We start from the raw sequence: 17583 nt of genomic DNA on the forward strand, positions 1-17583 counted from the left end.
ATGCGTTCACTATGTTGTTTGTAGTAGCTTACCCGAACTCCTATTTTTTTATTCATTATTAAACCTACTCCTGCATTACCCCTATTTGATTTTGTATTTATAACCCTGTATTCACCTGACCAAAAATCTTGTTCCTCCTGCCACCGAACTTCACTAATTCCCACTATATCTAACTTTAACCTATCCATTACCCTTTTTAAATTTTCTAATCTACCTGCCCGATTAAGGGATCCGATCCGTAGAACGCCAGTTTTCTTTCTCCTGATAATGACGACCTCCTGAGTCGTCCCCGCCCGGAGAACTGAATGGGGGACTATTTTACCTCCGGAATATTTTACCCAAGAGGACGCCATCATCATTTATCCATTCAGTAGAGCTTCATGCCCTCGGGAAAAATTACGGCCGTAGTTTCTCCTTGCTTTCAGCCGTTCGCAGTACCAGCACAGCAAGGCCGTTTTGGTTAATGGTACAAGGCCAGATCAGTCAATCATCCAGACTGTTGCCCCTGCAACTACTGAAAAGGCTGCAGCCCCTCTTCAGGAACCATACGTTTGTCTTGCCTCTCAACAGATACCTCTCCGTTGTGGTTGCACCTACGGTACGGCTATCTGTGTCGCTGTGGCACGCAAGCTTCCCCACCAACGGCAAGGTCTATGGTTCATGGGGGGAGAGTTACTCGTAGATTACATTAAAACTGAAGTAATTGATGAAGACGTTACTTGATAACAAAAACGACCTCCCTTTCTTCATTTACTTGCGGCTAGAAGTGGCTGTCGAATACTGCCAAACCAAAAGCCAAGAGATCTTACTGCCTTCCGAAATACTTCGCAGTCAGTTCTTCCATATGGTTTGGTCGACGTGACCTGTTTCAAGTCGAGTATGATAGAGAATGTTTTAGAAAATCAAATGTATTCCTTTGCAATAAACAGAAAGATCTTCATTCTAAGCTCAATCGAAATCTGAGTAGTATTTTACTAACTCCTGCCGATAGAAGCACGCTTGTGTACAAATCAAAACAGACATCCGTCGTAAGGTTATCGTGGGTAGTTTTATTTCATTTCTTATAATATAGTGCACAATTTTCTAAGGTTTCTTTTAGTGTTGTTAAAACAATACTAAACATGAGAGAGAAATTAATTATGTTAAAACAATACTAAACATGAGAGAGAAATTAGTCATCAACGATATATGCGAATTCTCTGATGTGATCTATAACAGTCTGACATTGCACATGCAGTTTATTGATTACATGCATGTAGAAAACTTGTTCTGAGTTAAAGCTGTCAAACAAGGTTTGAAGAAGAATAAAATGCCACTACCAGACGACAGCTAATGTACAAAATACTTTTCAGACTATTTTGGCACGATGCGCTCTCCCCATACATAATACAAACGCTTCGAGATGCATCTGCTGCCTGGCCGTCTATTACACCTGAAAAGAACAAAATGTCGCAGAAGTTAGCCCTTTTTTCCACATGCGACTATTTTGTGTTGAGAAGAGAAAGCAATTATGTTCAAAGTTCCATTAAATTGGTAACTTCAGCAGACAGCAGAATTGCGTGGAAAAAATGTAGCAGCGAAAGAAATGGAACTCGCCACATCTTATCTACGGTGCGTGACACTCACCGTGACGCTACTAGCTGTCATCTACCGACAGCACCTCCAGAAGTCAAAAATAGTTAATCCAGAACTTCCACATTCCACAGTGCTGTGAGATAATGCATATGGCCGGATCTAGACTTCTGAGAGACAGAGAGTTACAGATTTTCTTTTGCACTGCACGACGTTTTCAGCAAACAGATAGCGCAATAGAGTAGCTCAAATGGAAAGGAACACTTCCTCGTTAAAGTTTTGCATCCTACACTGTTGGCAGTTCTGTGTAGGTGGTTACAAAATTGAGTCGAATGTATGCACTGCGTAGCTGAGGCAGCTAGTTCATGGCGATTCGGTCAACCAAGTAAATGAATGTACTGAACATGCTGCAAACCACTACAGGGACCCTGTGTGTCAGAATTGTCTTCGAGTTTGCCGCAACGGTGTTATGAAACAAAAATGAATCATACAGCAGAAGAATTGGTGGTCTGTTGGATTGCTGATAGGATTCTATGATAATGGTGTGGGTTCGATTCCAACTTCTGCTCATGATTTTTAATAGGGGGAGAAAGATTCTATTCTCTTCTGGCTACGCCAAGTGAAGAAGGTATAATGGCATTGTGGTCTGAAATTCACGTTAAACATGATATTCCTTCTCTACCTAGTAGTCGTTAGGTCACACCACAATAAAGTGAGGAGTGGCGAAATGTAGGAACTCTGTCACCAGTAACCTTTTTTATACTAGTTATTTTTTTATAGTAACGAATTAAACGCTATGTAGGGTCACAGTACACTTGTTCAATCCTCTATTTGAGCTTCTGTATGTCGATAAAATTGGTTCTGAACTTGGAATGACACTCAGTCCGCCCTTAACGCGGAACTTGCTCCCTTCGGAACAATACAGCTCGACTACAATTTGTTGTTTGTTCAAAACTGTAGATTCCTCAACATCTCCACATATTGCGCGTGAATGGGTTCGAATGCTGGCCCGGCACTAAAGTTTTCATTATGTATTATCAAGCTCTAGCATGAGAACACCTATCTGCTGATGGATAATAATTTTGATTTTTAATGCATTTTTATTCATTGTCAACACTACCGATATGTGACGTTTTTGACTCGCAGTAAGACACCGAGGTATTTGAGAGTCCATTCTAAGTTCTAGGATGTTTTTCCGAGCTGCTGGTGGAGAAAAATTCTATAGCTGACGTCTCTTTGTGTGTAGTCAACAACGGTATGTGTGGGGTTCGATTCCCAGTCAGCACTAAACTCTTCGTCATGTTTCTAGTTCAAACATGCTCACATGTCGCTGCTGATGTAACAAACCCATATTTAACGTTCGTTTTCTCTAATAAATGACAGCGATAAGTTCCAGGTTGGAGTCCTGGGAAGGGAAGAATTAATGTTTCTTCTCGTCATTTCAGTTAAAACATCTAGATACTGCCGAGAAAATCCGATATGTCACAGTTGATTGTGCTTCGATAACAATTCGATTAGGTTCTGGGTTCTAATCCCTGTCCAACACAAAGGTTTACATCACGGCATTTCAAGAAAGTTACTTGTGAAGAAGCAATATTTAACATCTCCCGTAGTTCGTTAACAGGAACAATAGATGCTGGGCAGGAATTCGCGTCCGTTAAAAATGTTTACGTTAGGTAATTTAAAGTTGATATTTGTTAACTGATACTGTCTAAAATCGAGGTATATCACTCTCTGTATGCCTAGTCAGGAATGACTGTTAGTTTCCGTCAGTCACGAAATCTTAGTCTGCATGACCTGGGTTTGAATCCAAATGCAGAACGAGGCGGTTCGTCGTGTCATTTGAAGTTCATACATATTCGCAACTAGCTGCTCGTGAATAACTGAAATTTTTAATGCCATTTTGTGTTAAATAACAAGTACGGTATGTTACTTTGAAGAGGAAATCATGAATACGACGAACTTACTACGTGCATTACCTATCTGACGTAATAATGAGAGTGGTAACATTTCAGGTATGTCATTTAATGCAATAAATGTGAGCTTACAAGCCTTAAGGACAGTCTTATCTGTGATAAGGTGTTGCCTGATATTTGTAGTATCGTGGTATTCCTATACATCTTGAGTTATTGCGATACACAGCCGAGTTTCTAGTGGTGACTTGTTGGAGCCATTTTCAATAGTCAAACGACTGTACCAAGGAGCGATTAGAGGACCTGCTAGACAGCTGCGTTATGTGGGTTGCATGCGAATCAGGCGAATTGCAATTCTGGTCGTTCGGTTACTTTTGAGCACGACTGTACGTGATACTGATGCCATCTGTATATGTGCGTATTGCCATCCCATGACTTGTCACATCAGTGTATGTATGATTAAACTCTCACCATGCAGCAAATGTTGTTTATTTCGTCGGCAAAGAAAACAGATTTGCGGCTACGCACTCGTGTTAATACCGCGGTCTTGATCTACATCTACATCTACATTTATACTCCTCAAGCCACCCAACGGTGTGTGGCGTAGGGAACTTTACGTGCCACTGTCATTACCTCCCTTTCCTGTTCTAGTCGCGTATGGTTCGCGGGAAGAACGACTGCCGGAAAGCCTGCGTGCGCGCTCGAATCTCTCTAATTGTACGTTCATGACCTCCTCGCGAAGTATAAGTAGGGGTCCAATGGCTCAAATGGCTCTGAGCACTATGGGACTTAACATATATGGTCATCAGTCGCCTAGAACTTAGAACTACTTAAACGTAACTAACCTAAGGACATCACACAACACCCAGTCATCATGAGGCAGAGGAAATCCCTGACCCCGCGGGAAACGAGAACGCTACCGCACTATAAGTAGGGGGAAGCAATGTATTCCATACCTCATCCAGAAACGCACCCTCTCGAAACCTGGACAGAAAGCTACACCGCGATGCAGAGCGCCTCTCTTGCAGAGTCTGCCACTTGACTTTGCTAAACATCTCCGTAACGCTATCACGCTTACCAAATAACCCTGTGACCAAACGCGCCGGTTTTCTTTGCTTCTTCTCTATCTCCTCTGTCAACGTGACCTGGTACTGATCCCACACTGATGAGCAATACTCTAGTATAGGTCGAACCAGTGTTTTGCAAGCCACCTCCTTTGTTGATGGACGACATTTTCTAAGATCTCTCCCAATGAATCTTAACCTGGCACCCGCCTTACCAACAATTAATTTTATATGATCATTCCACTTCAAATCGTTCCGTACGCATACTCCCAGATATTTTACAGAAGTAACTGCTACCAGTGTTCGTTCCGCTATCATATACTCATACAAGAAAGGATCCTTCCTTCTATGTATTCGCAATACATTACATTTGTCTATGTTAAGGGTCAGTTTCCACTGCCTGCACCAAGTGCCTATCCGCTGCAGATCTTCCTGCATTTCGCTGCAATTTTCTAATGCTACAACTTCTCTGTATACTACAGCATCATCCGCGAAAATCCGCATGGAACTTCCGAAACTATCCACTAGGTCATTTACATATATTGTGAAAAGCAATGGTTCCATAACACTCCCCTGTGGCACGCCAGCGGTTAGTTTAAAGTCTACAGACGTCTCTCCATTGAGAACAACATGCCGTGTTCTGTTTGCTAAAAACACTTCAATCCAGCCACACAGCTGGTCTGATATTCAGTAGGCTCTTTGTTTATCAGGCGACAGTGCGGAACTGTATCGAACGCCTTCCGGAAGTCAAGGAAAATGGTATCTACCTGGGAGCCTGTATCTTATATTTTCTGGGTCTCATGAACAAATAAAGCGAGTTGGGTCTCACACTATCGCTGTTTCCATGTTGATTCCTACAGAGTAGATTCTGGGTTTCCAGAAATGGCATGATACGCGAGCAAAAAATATGTTCTAATATTCTACAACAGATCGATGTCAGAGATATAGGCCTATAGTTTTGCGCATCTGCTCGACGACCCTTCTTGAAAACTGGAGCTACCTGTGCTCTTTTCCAATCATTTGGAACCTTACGTGCCTCTGGAGACTTGCGGTACACGGCTGTTAGAAGGGGGGCAAGGATAAGGACCGGAAGAAGAACAAAGCGACCTGAAGCACACCGAAATTCCCACTCAAACGCGTCCCTCCTGCCGACGGACCCAAGACTTGCACATAGGGAAATTCTCCGCAGGTTCGGGTAATCTGATTTTTTAATCAAACGCGCAGTCGCAGAGCAGATTGGCCGATAAATTTTTCGCCGGCAGCCGTTGCGCTGCGGTCGGACGAATTGAGCCGCGACCTCGTCTGGTCCTCCGCGCACCGCGCCGCCTGGTGGCCGCCGCTGGTGCTGGTTTTGGTGTTCGGCGACCGCCGCCGCCACCGTCGCCGCCGCCGCCGCCGCGTTTATTGCGGACGTTGGTGGAGCGTCGGGGACGAACAGGCGCGGCAGCGGAGTCGATATCCCGGCGACCGCTGCACTAGTCCGCGGTTCCGAGAACTCCCACTCCCCGACGACAGCGCGGCCAGGGTCTGGAATTTCCATGCGATTTGCATTCTCGCAGTGCAGAGACGCTCTGGTAGACAAGCACCGCCAGCTGACGCGGCGCGCTGAAAAATTAACCGTGGGAAATTCGAACGTACCGGGACTCTAATGTGGAGCAAGAGAGAGACAGAGGAATGTGGCCAGGGGCAGTGTGGGCATAAATTTATAGCAGGCTATAAAAACATATATTAGTCATCTCAACAAACCCGAGCGCATGCATAAAGTGCAGCCAGCGCTCAAATTATAAAATGCAAACTTAATAACAAGCAAAGTATAACAAACAGTATAATCCTTGACATTCAGAGTAACTACACTACCGGCCATTAAAATTCCTACACCAGGAAGAAATGCAGATGATAAATGGGTATTCATTGGACAAATATATTATACTGGAACTGACATGTGATTACATTTTCACGCCATTTGGGTGCATAGATCCTGAGAAATCAGTACCCAGAACAACCACCTCTGGCCCTAATAACGGCCTTGATGTGCCTGGGCATTGAGTCAAACAGAGCTTGGATGGCGTGTACAGGTACAGCTGCCCATGCAGCTTCAACACGATACCACAGTTCATCAAGAGTAGTGACTGGCGTATTGTGACGAGCCAGTTGCTCGGCCACCACTGACGAGACGTTTTCAATTGGTGAGAGATCTGGAGAATGTGCTAGCCAGGGCAGCAGTCGAACACTTTCTGTATTCAGAAAGGCCCGTACTCGTCCTGCAACATACGGTCGTGCATTATCCTCCTGAAATGTAGGGTTTCACAGGGATCGAATGAAGGGTAGAGCCACGGGTCGTAACACCTCTGAAATGTAACGTCCACTGTTCAAGGTACCGTCAGTGCGAACAAGAGGTGACAGAGACGTGTAACCAATGGCATCCCATACCATCACACCGGGTGATATGCCAGTATGGCGATGACGAATACACGCTTCCAATGTGCGTCCACCGCGATGTCGCCAACCACGGTTGCGACCACCATGATGCTGTAAACAGAAACTAGATCCATCCGAAAAAATGACGTTTTGCCATTCGTGCAACCAGGTTTATCGTTGAGTACACCATCGCAGGCGCTCCTGTCTGTGACGCAGCGTCAAGAGTTGCCGCAGCCATGGTCTCCGAGCTGATAGTCCATGCTGCTGCAAACGTCGTCGAACTGTTCGTGCAGATGGTTGTTGTCTTGCAAATGTCCCCATCTGTTGACTCAGGGATCGGTACGTGGCTACACGATCCGTTACAGCCATGCGGATAAGATGCCTGTCATCTCGACTGCTAGTGATATGAGGCCGTTGGGATCCAGCACGTCGTTCCGTATCATCCTCCTGAACCCACCGATTCCATATTCTGCTAACAGTCATTGGATCTCGACCAACGCGAGCAGCAATGTCGCAATACGATAAGCCGCAATCGCGATAGGCTACAATCCGACCTTTATCAATGTCGGAAACGTCATGGTATGCATTACTCCTCCTTCGACGAGGCATCACAAGAACGTTTCACCAGGCAACGCCGGTCAACTGCTGTTTGTGTATGAGAAATCGGTTGGAAACTTTCCCCATGTCAGAACGTTGTAGGTGTCGCCACCGGCGCCAACCTTGTGTGAATGCTCTGAAAAGCTAATCATTTGCATATCACAGCATCTTCTTTCTGTCGGTTAAATTTCGCGTCTGTAGCACGTCATCTTCGTGGTGTAGCAATTTTAATGGCCAATAGTGTATAACTGTATGATGAGAACGGCAATGTATCACATACACTTATGTAAGCAGTAAAGGAATGACAAGAAAATTCGAAAACAATCCAATATCTGCAAAGGATACAATTTTCTGAAACTACGACAGCCGGGACCAGAAAGTGTGAGAACGACCACACAATCAGATCAAGAGTTTTCGCAGCCAAACTGCTGAGAAGAATAATACATAGAAACATAACACAGAATAATGGGAAAGAGAACTGGGGACCTGTTGGATGACAACGAGTTAGACTTTAGGAAAGGCAGAAGCACCAGAGATGCAGTTCCGTCGCTGCCTTTGATAAGAACGAAGAACACGGACTAAAAAGAGCGTAAAACAGGGACGCACTCTTTCGCCGCTGCTGTTCAGTCTATAAATCGAAGCAGCAATGACAGAGATAAAAGGAAAGTTAAAGAGTGGGAGTGAAATTCAGGGTGAAAGACTATCAAAGACATGATTCAGTGATACCATTTCTAACTTCAGTGAAAGTGAAGAAGAATTACCTGATCTATTGAATGATATGAACAGTGTAATGAGTACAGAATACTGATTAGAAGAAAAGACTAAACTAATGAGGAGCAGCAGAAATGAGAGTAGCGAGAATCTAATCATCAAAATGTGTGCTCACGAAGTAGACGAAGTAAAGGAATCCTGATAGACTGGAAGCAAATTAACCCATGATAGATGAACCAAAGACGAGGTAAAAAGCAGTCCAGCACAGGATAAAAGGACACTCCTGGCCCAGAGAAGTTTGTTGATGTACAAGATAGGCTTTAATTTGAGGAATAAATTTCTGAGAATGTGCATTTCGAGCAGAGATTTGTAAGGCAGTAATCAAGGACAATTGTACACCCGGAACGGAAGAGAGTCGACGCGTTTGGGATTGTTTGCTACAGAAGTATATTGAAAAGTAATTGGGCTGATAAGATAAGGGCTGAGGAACTTCCGTGAAGATTCAGACTGAAGAAAGAAACATATGCCAACTACTGACAAGAAGGAGGACTAGGATGATAGATCATATGTCAAGATCTAAGGGAATAACCAGCATGACACTACAGGGAGCAGTTAAAGGGCAAAGTCAGTAGGGGACGACAGAGATTAGGATACATTCAGAAGATAACTGAGGCTATAATTGGAGCAGGAAAGAAAAAAAAACAGCATAAGCCAACATCCCACACTAATACCACACAGTCAGTTAATATGAAGACAGCACACAGGTAATGAAACACACTGATCCAAGTTACGTACTATTGATCACAGACCATAACGGTCTCTTAGTCAGTGTCAGCAGTAAGAAACTCAGACTGAAATGTCGTTGAGCATAATTAATAATTATATACAGACGCCTAGGTTTTAACAGTCAGTCCCTACAGCGGTCTCGCCATTATTGATATATAATCTCTTGCCTAACATGGACGATAAACAGTTTGGACAAGAAGAGAGTAGAAGTTTTCGAAGTGTGGTGCTACAGAAGAATGCTAAAGAGTCGATGGGTAGATCACATTACTAATGAGGAGGTACTGAACAGAATTGGGGAGGAGTTTGATGGTCTGAGGCATCAAGGGATCACCAGTTCACTACTGGAGGGCTGCATGGAGGGTAAAAATCGTATAGGGAGACCAAGAGATGAATACACTAAGCAGATTCAGAAGGATGTGGGTTGCAGTATGTACTGGTAGATTAAGAGGCTTGCATAGGATAGAGTAGCATGGAGAGCTGCATCAAACCAGTCTCAGGACTGAAGACCAGAACAAGCTCTTGCCTAATTAAGATGCAAAGCTTGTCATACAAAGTTTTCTGTGCAACAAACGGTTACACCAAATACAACTGTTACAACTTCCTCTAACTGTTATGTGCAGACTCCCACCACGGTTAACAACTGATTCCCTGGATTCACAGAACCAAAGTGTTTCAGCTCACCCACACCGAAATCAATGCTCCGATCCGAAAGGGCCGGCCGAAGTGGCCGTGCGGTTAAAGGCGCTGCAGTCTGGAACCGCAAGACCGCTACGGTCGCAGGTTCGAATCCTGCCTCGGGCATGGATGTTTGTGATGTCCTTAGGTTAGTTAGGTTCAACTAGTTCTAAGTTCTAGGGGACTAATGACCTCAGCAGTTGAGTCCCATAGTGCTCAGAGCATTTGAACCTTTGATCCGAAAGCAAGCAGCCACAAGCTCAGATCCTAGACTCCACCAGGCAGCCTCCACTGCTATGATTCACGAACTTCCTGCTCTGCCTCGTGCCACTGAGTGCCCTCTCATATTTTTACTACCTCTGCTATCTTCTTGCTGGTCGTCTGATTAGTGACATGGCTCCGCAGAGTCTCCTCACATCATCATACCAGTGGCTCTCATGACTCCCCACACAAGGGGCATCAGTCAGGAACTGCCAGCGGCCAAGCAGTCCACCTACCGTATCGGGAGATACAGCTAGCCGACCAACTCCCGAAGCCAGTCATGCCAGGACATACGAGTAAGACCGCACGGCGCGTCAGTAATGGCCCAGGTTATGCACTGTCCCATGTCAGTCGACTACCTCCAGCGTAGGATTTGTTCTAATTCACTAACTGACGGCATATATCGAAAGTGGCGATCGGTCAGTTACTGCTTCCCTCTGGAGCCAAAGAAAACTCTTTAAAATTTCCGTGTAATAAAAGAGAATTTTTTGTCAGCTTTCGGCAATACATCTTCTTTCGTGCCAAATTTCTGTTGAAAATTCGTAATTTGTGTGGGGCATGGTCGAATATTTCTGTTTCAGCTCCTATGGTTTCATGGAGTACCGATGGGCAGAGGTGCTATACATAATCTTTCAAATGTCGTTTTCAACGGAGGTGCCTTCCAAGCAGAGAGCTGCACTGACTTTGTTTTGGCGGAAAAACAGAGCACCACAGATATTCGTAGGACCTTGAAGAATGTTGACCTGCAATGAACAAAAGCACGGTGAGTCACTGAACGAGGCGTCCGTCATCATCACAACAAAGTCACGCAAACCTAATTCCCCACACACCAGCCGGCCGCACAAAACTGTGGAACGTGTGGGCACTCTCATTTGAAGTGATCGACGGATCCCAATCAGACACCTCGCTGCTCAACTTGACGTCTCTGATGGCGGTGCTGTCACAATCGTTCACCAGTTGCCCTACTCAGAGACGACTTCATTGTGTACGCCGCCATAAAGGTACAAACGAACTTTTCATTCTCCATGACAACGCAAGGCCTCACACAAGTCTGCACCCGCGAGGGTAGCTAACAAAACTTCATTGGACTGTTCTTCCTCATCCGCCCTACAGCCCCGAGACTGCACCTTCCGACTTCCATCTGTTTAGCTCAATAAACGATGCTCTCCACGGAAGCGTTAAGTGAATGACGGGGAGGTTACTGATGCAACGAGACGTTGACTCCAATTCGAACGGTGGAGTGGTACCATGCGGGCGTACAGACCCTCCTACTAAGGTTGCGTAAGACAGTCGCATTAAACGGAAATTATGTTGAGAAATACGGTTTAGTAGCTAAAAGAGTGGGGAATGCTGTACCGGAATCAAGAATAAAGCTAACCTACTTTCAAAAAAGAAGGTGTTGCATTTCTTATTAAATGCCGCTTGCATATGGAGATAACGATTACAGCGTAAGTGTTTTCCAACGTTTTATAAACCCTCTTGCTTTAACGGTAGCGTGTCTACCATATTCTCGCACCACACGCCGCAGTGAGTTATATGAGTTGACTATTGATTATGTTTATAATATAATTTGATTATCACTTCGATTCTCTACTACTGGAGGTTGCCTATAGTTATTTCCGACTGTTGTCTTTCTATCATTCATATGTCTTCCTTGCTGTGGAGTGTGCCTTAATAGCAATGTGGTTCATGAAAAGTTCTGTTTGATGACAGTGAAACACACTTGACCTATAAAGCGACTATTTGTTTTTCAGATATAAATTTGGCTACACTCATCCACACAGAATAGTTTACTATGAATTATTATTACATTCCACATTTTCACACTGACACATTAATCTAAAGAGCGTTGCTAAGTTTTGATACATTTCTGTCTCCAACATGAGTCTCAGAAAATCATCAGCTATCTCTCTGCCCGAATATAATAGATATGTCCACACTTTTCGAAAGCCATGCGAAGGACGACTTTCACACAAAAGTTATCTACGCCCAGCTTACAAACTACAACATATCTACTGCCCGGCACCAGAGAGGTTTACTTCTTCTTCCACTGGCTTGGAGACAGGTGCTTAGTAGCCACGCCATAAAACAATAAATAATAAGCGTCTGCGAAGTACATACCTATATAAACATTGTCGCATGTGATAAAGCAGACTTTTGGCAATCCGTACAACTCTTCTTTTCTTGATGCGGTAAACACTGACGCTATACCGTATATGTTCATTCCATTGCTGAGGCAGAAACGTTAACAAAGCTTCGTATGTCTAATTTACAATGTTCAGGAGAGACCACACCCATTAATCTGTTCCGACTCTTGTGCTAACCAATAGGTACATTGCTTTGTGCTGCATGAGATGTGAAGCATAATACGAAGAACACTAAGAATTTATAAACGATTCATTGTTCTCAGCGACTTATAATTTTGAAGTGAGTATCTATTTTCATCATAACTGTTGAAAAACGAAAGTAATGAGAGTAGCAGCAGCAGTAATAATGGAAGCAGCAGGAGATATAGCTTAATTCTGTTCATCAGTGGATCTCTGTTGCAATATAATTCATATATACAGCCGCTTATAACTGTAGTCTGAAAAAGGTGGTACACATGTTAGCCGCGACCGGGGCGTTGTAGCAGGAATCATCCCATAATTTGCTTCGGTAATAAGGGAAACTACTAGAAACCTACGTAAGGACCGCGGGATGGAGATGAGAACGTCAAGGCCAATATGTTTCAAACAGCGTAACGTCATTTGGCTTATCGTCAGTCTACCACAACGTTTTTTTTTTTTTGTTACATTCCTCCAATGAAGTTATTTCATAATGTAAAAAGCTACTGCTGTACTGTTCATGTGTATTTCAATGTCAGTCACTCCACACATTGTATACATATCATTTCATACTTAAAAATTTATTGCTACATAGTTTATTCTTTTCTCAGCACCAATATCTGCACAAGTTCACACCTTTTCAATTGACAATAAGACCATGAAAACCGGGTGTTGACCCGGAAAAGAACCACAAACCTTTGCCTTTCGCAGACAAGAGCTCTAAGGATTTCCTTCTTTACTCAGAAAAGAAAGAAACATAATCGGACTTAATCCAACACGGTTTCCGTCACTTAAAAAAGCAAAAAAAAATTATTTCCAGTCGTGGCCAGCAAAATTTGTTTATTTCCTATTAATTAAAAAAAATACAACAATATGAACAGGGACACAAAAATGAAAAAAAAAATAACATTGCACCGGAGAGGGGATCATGGTCAAACTACCATGAGGGTCGGTCAAATCAACATCTTTTTTATTTTTTGTCTTATTTACCAAAAATAAGCTAGCACGAATGAAACATTCGAACAGAAAACTGATTCTGCACTTCATCCAACTCCTTGATGATTAAGTACCAGATAGAGCATATTGGCAAAGAGCTTGCGATAGCGTGGCATACTTGCCCCGTCCAGTGGGCCGTAACTATGTACAGGTAAGAGGCAGAAAGATCCACCGAGCGAGATGGCGCAGTTGTTAGCACACTGCACTCGTATTCGCGGGACGACGGTTCAAACCGGCGTCCGGCCATTCGACTTAGGTTTTCGGTTATTTCCCTGAATCGATTTAGGCAAACGCCGAGATGCTTCCTTTGAAAGGGCACGACTGATTTCCTTCCCCATTCTTCCCTGATCGCATGGGACCGATGACCTCGCTGTCTGGTACCCTCCCCCAAATCAATTTACCAATCAACCAACAAACTACAAGAGTCCGGGTCCGACCCGCTCCCCTCCACGTAATGAATATAATGCACAACAGGCCACATAAGTGTATTGATCTTCGTTCTGGAAAAGAAGGTTGAATCGGGACGCAGGCGAATCTCACTCGAGATTGACACTGCCGTCGTTTTGGCAACAAAGAATAATTGTTGGTGAATCCAACGCCCTTGTCTGTGCCGGCAGGAGAACAGACTATGACATAAATTATTTGTTTCATAGCAACGATTGTATCGGTTTGTCTCACTCAGACCAGTGTGAAAAACTCGACTGTTGGTGGAGACAAGGCTACATACGACTAGGTGCCACGAGGACGCCACTTCCACTGGAAAAGTAGGTAGCATGACATTGGACAAAACAACCTTTCAACCTGTCTCGAGTCATAGGTTCAAATGGTTCAAATGGCTCTAAGCGCTATGGGACTTAACATCTGAGGTCATCAGTACCCTAGACTTAGAACTACTTAAACCTAACTAACCAAAGAACATCACACACATCCATGCCCGAGGCAGGATCGACCCTGCGACCGTAGCGGCAGCGCAGCTCCGGACTGATGTGCCTAGAACCTCTCGGCCACTCAGCCGATAGGGATTTCACAGAGGTAACTTGATTTGGAAACGTCCAGCGACATAACAGAGAGATGCGACTGGGAAAGAATATCAACCTACAATTGACATCAATAAAAAAACTTCCTGAAATAATATTACTCTTAAGTAAGTGACATCAATAAAAAGATTCCAGAATATGCCAAAATTTATTATTTATCCTACCAATAAGTGTTGATAGCGTTAAGCTCGCAGGTCGGAAACAGGCAAATTGGCGAGCTGTATGTGACTGGCGGACGCGAAGACACTTTAAAACAGTGCGTCGAAGAAATAGAACAGAAGCCTTGACCCGAACATCAGGGAAGCCCAGATTTCTCATCGGCCAGGGTCTCGCCATAACCTCGTAGCACAACCGAAAAATAGAGTTTCGCCCGATAACCGTTGTAACATTTGGGACATCATCGCAGGAAGAGGAAAAATTTGGCAACAAATCGGGCTTTACTCAAGACCTAAGTTACCAAGATCCAAACCTTCTAAAATAACGAGAAGGAGCTACGCTCGTTTTCAAGGACTGCGCCTTGCATCCTTTCCGTAGCAGACTTAGAATTAACGCAGCCATCTTCGACGGGGAACGATTAATAACAACACCCAACGACAGATAGCAGGAAACCGTCACCATCAAATCACCGCAAATTGAGTAAGCGACAAAAAAAAAATCGTTCAAATGGCTGTGAGCACTATGGGACTTAACATCTACGGTCATCAGTCCCCTAGAACTTAGAACTACTTAAACCTAACTAACCTAAGAACAGCACACAACACCCAGTCAACACGAGGCAGAGAAAATCCCTGACCCCGCCGGGAATCGAAACCGGGAACCCGGGCGTGGGAAGCAAGAACGCTACCACACGACCACGAGCTGCGGACAGTAAGCGACACTTCCGGTCGTTAATCTGTGCTGACTCAGGACGTCAAAGTGCATATCAAACGTTCTTGAACGCCGGTCACGAGGAGTACCATAACATAATCGGCATACCCACGAACGATGAACCTTTCTCCCAATAACGACGAGCTAAGGACCGCATTAAGGGTCCAAGAAATAGCATAAATAACAACAAAGACAGGTGACTCAAGTGCAGGATATTTCGATACACTTCTATTGGGGGGGGGAGGGGGGAGGCAGGGGGAAGACGACCATTCACGCCAATAGGCGCGTGAATACCAGTAGTTACAGATGTGAACATCCTCGTGCAGCAAAATTAAAACCAATAACAGTCAACAAAAAAATTGTTCAAATGGCTCTGAGCATAATGGGACTTAACATTTGAGGTCATCAGTCCCTAGAAATCAGAACTAATTAAACCTAACTAACCGAAGGACATCACACACATCCATGCCAGACGCAGGATTCGAACCTGCGACCCTAGCAGTCGCGCAATAGTCAACACTTGCAATCATGGCTAACTCGGTCAAACGCATGATTAAAACCAATACAAAGTAAAGCTCCCAACGCAGGAACGGTGGGAGCCGTCGAGATAAGATCACGTGATTCAGCGAAGGGAGTTGGAGAGTACGACAGCGCGCGACACTGACAGCAAGAAAAACTGACTAACGACTATTTATCGCCCTCGCTACGATTTTCTAGTCTAAACTGAGTAACGTTATCGGTCAGACCTGATCCACAGATAGACGACCCGTCTTTTGGGAATTAAAACAATTGGTCCGACTTTAAACGAGGGAGGGATGTGAGCCCCGTGCACCATTTAATTCACCATATGTGTTACGTAGCTCCTATCAAAGGCCAATATCGAGCATAAAATTATTTTGGAAGCCCATCCAAATCCGGTGAATTGCGGGAAAGAGAACGAATTACCATCTCAGATACTTCATTATGATGAAAAGCTGCAAAAAGAGCTCCTAATGGAGAGCTGGAGTAACAACACCATCAAGGTGGGAACTAAAATCAGCAGACGGTATCCCAGTTGATGCCACTCCAGTTTTTAGGTCGGAAATAATACCGAGAAAGTTCACGGATTATATCAGGTTATGATGATAACCCACTTCCGTCTATATAACAAATGTAGTGAGACATGCCCTTTGAGATTGCGTTCGAAGCCGAATTGGATGATACTGAGACGCCAACTCATATCGAAGAATCGAATTTGGATGGAAACGGAACTGTAGACGATTTGATTGTAGCCTTTTGAGGTGCACGAGTTCCGCCTTCAGTCAGAGAACTTCCATAACTCTTAAAGGGAAGGTCTCGAGCAGTATCATGAGGTTCACGAGGATCAGCAGAATCAAATTCCCGACTCCTCCTCTTTTCAGCCGCTTTACTAGCTCTAAACACAGGAGTGCATTACGGTGCCGAGGGAAAAAGCACTTGAGAATGTCTTGCCCGCCCCCGCATGACACTATAAATATCTTGCAGTCAGGGGTCCGCCAGGCGAAGGATATTCAGTTTCCGAACAGGGCGAGAAAGATGTACCCTCTGCAGGACGTGGTTAAAAGTAATTAGAATAATACAGTGTTTAGTAAAGGTAGCACGAACTGCATCAAGTGACAAAACTTGGCTGCGTAGGGAAGCAGACTTGTAAAAACTGTGCAGTCGCCTACCACATGTACCTATAAAACACTGATGTGTGATATATGCAGATCCAACGGTGCCATCATATCATTAAGTTCATGGCAATAGTTATAACTGGCTGTTTGGGTTTTTATGTTGGTAACGCCATGTGCATGAAAATCACTGACTGTGCTGTGTGCAGCCTGTGGCTGGTTTGGATTGTTGGAATTTGCTATTGTAGTGTTGGGCAGTTGGCTGATAACAGGGCGTAGCGTTGCGCAGTTGGAGGTCAGCCGCCAGCAGTGGTGGATGTGGGGAGAGAGATGGCGGAGTTTTGAGAGCAGCTCATCTGGACGTGTGTCCATCAGAGACAGTAAATTTGTAAAACTGGATGTCATGAACTGATGTTGTTGTTGTTGTTGTTGTGGTCTTCGGTCCTGAGACTGGTTTGATGCAGCTCTCCATGCTACTCTATCCTGTGCAAGCTTTTTCATCTCCCAGTACCTACTGCAACCTACATCCTTCTGAATCTGCTTAGTGTATTCATCTCTTGGTCTCCCTCTACGATTTTTACCCTCCACGCTGCCCTCCAATACTAAATTGGTGATTCCTTGATGCCTCAGAACATGTCCTACCAACCGATCCCATCTTCTGGTCAAGTTGTGCCACAATCTTCTCTCCTCCCCAATCCTATTCAATACCTCCTCATTAGTTATGTGATCTA

Source organism: Schistocerca piceifrons, chromosome 6 (assembly GCF_021461385.2).
Source record: "Schistocerca piceifrons isolate TAMUIC-IGC-003096 chromosome 6, iqSchPice1.1, whole genome shotgun sequence".
Classification (NCBI taxonomy): Eukaryota; Metazoa; Arthropoda; class Insecta; order Orthoptera; family Acrididae; genus Schistocerca; species Schistocerca piceifrons.